The following is a 5,275-nucleotide window of genomic DNA, read 5'->3' as shown; positions in this document are numbered from 1 at the left end:
TTATCCTAATTATATTTTAATTTTTCTATACTTAAAATAAGATATTTATCTTATATTTGATTATGTATATTTGTAGTTAATTTCACAAATTCAAAATAGAACTTTAATAAGTTGTACTTACCTATATTTTATTTGTAATTTTAAATCTTAAATAATATGCATCAATAAACAATATTTTATGCATAAAAATAATTTTTAAGAGTTTTTTTTTTCAAATGTTTTATAATATAGTATATATTACCTTATTCTTTATTTTATTTTATTTTATTTTTTGTTCTTTTTTTGTGTTGTTATGTTCACAAGATGGTCACAATATGTTATTTGTTGATACTCGTTAGATTATTTGGTGTTCATAATGTATTATTATATTTGTTAGGTTTAATTTTATTTTTTAGATTATGTTGTTCGTTAAGAGGAAAAAGAAAATTTGCAAAATATCCATTTAATTTTTATATAAAATTCTAATTTAAATACATCAAAATTATTAATTTTTGATTTTAAATATATAAGTGTGTCCACACCCCCCCAAAACTAACTTGACAAGGAATCCATTTCAGATGCAGGTAGTCCGCATCTTCACATACATGTCTATTTCACCGAGCCTCTCTCCGACTTTCGCCCCTGCTCGACGTGCAGGTCTTGCGGTCAAGCTCCTTTCTGCCTTTACACTCGAGGGCTGATCTATGTCCGGCCTGAGGAAACCTTAAAATTAGTGGTTTATATTTCATACAACGAATCTCTTAAATTATACAGATTTCAAAAGAAGCCTCTTATATCGATTATATTAACTTACAAAAAATAACAAAATATTAATTTTAAAATATTTTAATTCCCAAGCAATAACGGTGTGTTAGTTTATTATTGAACTTCATCAATTTTGAATTCATCTTGTTGATTTTAATGACCATCTAATAAATGTGACCTCAAAATTATATTAAATAAAAATTATTATTTAGATAGAGATTGCGGATTTCATCCTTGTGCTTTTAAATTTACAATTTTCGTCCTTATAATTTGTAATTCATTTGTATTTTCGTTCACGATGCTAACTAATGGTTTTAAGTATGAGGGACTAAAATATAAAGAAACTGTAAACCATGGAGATGAAAAATCATAATTTCAAAACCACTAAAACGAAAATATAAATTTTTAGCAAACTGTAGGGACGAAAACATAATTTACTCTAATTTTTACAAAAGTTAGAATTGAGGTTTTTTTTTTATAAAACAAATATATATTAATTAATGTGTTAAGTTGTAACATTAAATCTAATTTAATTTAAAAAACATTTTCTCTTCTCTTATATATATATATATATATATATATATATATATATATATATTTCCTCTCTCCTGTAACGAATACACATTCACGATTAAATATGTATTAGGTTCTGGTGAGAAAGAGAGTTAAGATGAGAAACGTAAGAAGAGATCTCTTCTGTTGGATCAATCACCATATCAAACACGATTCTTGAGTGAGTTTGAAATCAAAGGTGATCAATGGTCCTGATCATTTCTTACCTTAACTTTTACTCTCACACAGTCCTTCGTGTGTGTGTGTGTACATATATAGGGTTGCGTTCCAGTGAGAAGCGTAAGAAAAAAATCTTCACTATTTGATCAATCATATTGAATGTCAACATTAATAAAATACACCGAGATACACCTGATCAATTCCCTTCCAAAGAACAATTAATGGGTGGATATGAGATTAAAAGTAATTAAGAGTTTAAATCTCTTCATTACATAACTTTATTTCTCACACGATCTTTCATGTATATATATCTATATATATATATATATATAAATAAGTGTATTAAAATTATGATGAAGTGGTAACATGGGAAAAAAGTTAAGTAGACTAATGAGGGTTTAAGAATGTGGTGGCGTAGCTTTTATTCCTTATTATGATGCTTCTTAAGTGCCTACATAAAGTCTTCTTTGTTTTCGATGCATTGGATCGCATTATTTTTTCATTAATTCCTTTTCTTTTTAATATATAATTAAAAACAACATTATCAGGATAAAGTGAAGGATCTCCAGTCCATTAAGACTTTAAGTATAAAGTTCTTTTGGACCCTTTAACTATTGTTGATCCAGTCCATCTGTGTTCACATTACTATAAATTTATATACAAAATAAATTTCAATAATATTATTTAGGCTTCAAAAATTGACCGGTTGAGTTTTATGACCTATCACAATAAATTATACGGTTACATCTATGGTAGATTAATTGACAATATTTAATGACCATATCCTATAACAAAATGTGCGATCACAAACGTATCAAATGGTTGCTTTTTGTTTGTATAATGCATACAACTTTGATCAGTGGTTGGTTCGTTTCAATTGTTTTCTAAAAGAAAAAGAAGATGTGGGGTTTGTTTCTTACTTCATTTTCTTCTTTTGCTTTTGGTCTCCAAAAAGATGATTGTAAGTATGTGTGGATCATAGAGTTTATATTGAAGAAACAAGGATATTAAATTAATGTTTTAATTTATTTAAATTTTGATTTTAATCGTTTAAATTTATGAAGTAATTGAACAGAGTTAAATGGGATTGGATCTGGCCTACGTTTATTGATTTCATATAAATCGATATATTAATTGTTAGGAGTAATCAATCACTTGATTAAAATACAGAGAATTGAAATTTATGTGTAAATCTTTAATATATATATATATATATATATATATAAATATATATATATATATAATGTAGTGAGAAACCCAATGAGGTTCAAACGAAAACATTTCCATATGAAACCTATAAAATTCCCAGCTCTTGAATGATTTATTTAATTTTCAAAAAAAAGATGGCAACAGGGTTGGGGTATCAGGGATCACAATCCCCATCCTTATCCTCGCTTTTTAATTCCCATCCCCACCAAAGAATTAGATTTCACCCCCATCCTCATCCGGGAAGGGGGCTCTCTTTCATCGTTTATACTATTTAATTTAATTTTTGACATAATGTTTTTATATATTATGTATGTAAATATCAAATTTACGTTTAAGCAACATATAATGCCAAACTATATATATATATATATATACACACACCGAATGTATAAATAACACTCGGGGTTGGAGATAAAGGGTATCCCACTCAGGCATTCCCCAATCAAACCAGGGTCTGGTATCGGGTTCCGTGTAGGGTGTAGTTTTTTTTTTTTTTTTGCCATGTCTAACTCAAGGATTGACCGTTATTAAACGGATATAGTTTCTATCAAACTTCTATATGAGACAAGGCTTCTCACATATAAATCAAGTTCCAACAATAAAAACGATTATCAGATATATTACCATGAATGGTTCAATTTTATCTGGCAAAAGCAAATTACAAAGATTTAAACATTTGATTTTGTTGTAAACGACTTTTAATTCGTTTAATCGGTTTGAACAAACATACAAATATATTCATATTAATGAGTAATATTATATAATCCAAAATTGACCCTTTTTCACATAAATGTATTGCAAAACGTATTTAATTTTAATTGATAAAATTCTTGAAACGTAGTCTCTTTATGAAACTTGCAAGTTGAAACCAACTTTTGAAATATGTGGGTACGTGAAAGTGAATACCATTAAGTTTCTTTTAGGCACTAAATTGACCCTTCCTTCATCCTCAACCCTACATCCTATTTTTGAGTTATTTTTTTTTTATGTTTAAAATAATAAAATAACGTTGTTTCAGATTCCAATCAAATTCTCTTATCTGTCTAGTCATGTTCATTCTTGTCCAATCGTATATGCATTTCAAACGCTACCCAAATGTTTACGGGTTTTTTTGTAATCTTGTAATCAAGTTACAATTTGCTTGTTATTCAAGTTTTATTTTCAATAGTCCTCGTATTTATTTATGTTTGTTACAAACTGAGTAAACAGTGGCGGATCCAGGAAATTAAGGGGATGGGGGTACGTTGGATGGGACTTTGGGACGGAAGCATATGACCATATGGACTGGGGGTGGATCCAAGAAATGGGGGGGGGGGGGGACCATGTAAAACGAGGGTGAAAATAAAAAATTTAAGATAGTTAACAAACGTTTTTGGTCTTTGACTGAGGGCCTTTCCCCACAGTCCTTAAGGGTTGGATCCGCCCCTGTGAGTAAATATTATTGGAATTACAGAAATTTCAAATTGACTAAGGGGATGCTTGGTTGGTATTCCACTAACTCATGTATGGATAAAGTTGTTTCTGTCGATTAATCTGTCTGTATAAATTAATAAATTATTTTGTTTGAGAGAGTTTTTCTATGAATGAAAGAGCGTATTTTTTTTATTGGGAATGACATGATTGGTAAAAAGTTGACTTTTTGCATAAAGTTTATATCTAGAAGCTTACTGAATAAGTCATTTTCTATATCATTAAGCCACTACCAAATCGTCATGAATAGTTGATCGATTAAGTGTGAGTGTGATTAAACTTATTAAATAGCTAACAAACTACCTTAAATTGAAATATTTATTACTACTAGAAGGGTACTCGCGCAATACAGCGAGATACATCTCGATTTTAATGTTTCGTTTAATTCTGTCTCCCTGTCAATGTTATAATATAGTTTTATTTGGTGTTGAGAAAAACGATAATGTTTTTATTTTTAAATAGAATATAAATTTGATGATATCTTACAATTATTAAAAAAAAACAAATCGATATTAGTATCAAATTAACTATTTAAAAGTTCTTGTTTTGTTGTGTAATTTCTTTAATTCAATTTTTTTTATAATTTAATTTAGGTTTAATAAGAAAGTAATTTATTTTTGATTTAATAATATAATTTTTTATAAAGATAACAATTAAGTATTATGTTATAAGACAATAATTATCCTAATTATATTTTAAATTTTTATATTTAAAATGAAATGTTTATCCATTATTTGATTATGTTTATCTGTAGTTAGTTACACGATTTCAAGTATGGAGTTTTGAAGTTGTACTTATGCATTATTTACTTGTAATCTTGAATTTTAAGTAATATGCATCAATAAACAATACTTCATGTATAAAAATAATTTTTAAGAGTTTTTATCAAATGCTTTATAATATAGTATAGATTATTTTTATTATTTCTTGTTAATGAATATTTTAAATAGTTGTGTGTTACGTTGTTAGCCCAAAAGGCTATATATTATTATTAAGCTCAATGAAGCATAATGTGGTCCTGATTGTTTGATAACCCGTAATGGGCCGTACTCAAATGCTAAATGGGCTTTGTGGCAAAAATGACAATTAGGCCCTTCAGTCTGTTAAACCCTAGGATATG

The sequence above is a fragment of the Cynara cardunculus genome (assembly GCF_001531365.2).
Source record: "Cynara cardunculus var. scolymus isolate 2C chromosome LG 11, CcrdV1, whole genome shotgun sequence".
NCBI classification, from domain to species: Eukaryota; Viridiplantae; Streptophyta; class Magnoliopsida; order Asterales; family Asteraceae; genus Cynara; species Cynara cardunculus.
This window is presented reverse-complemented; position numbering follows the sequence as displayed.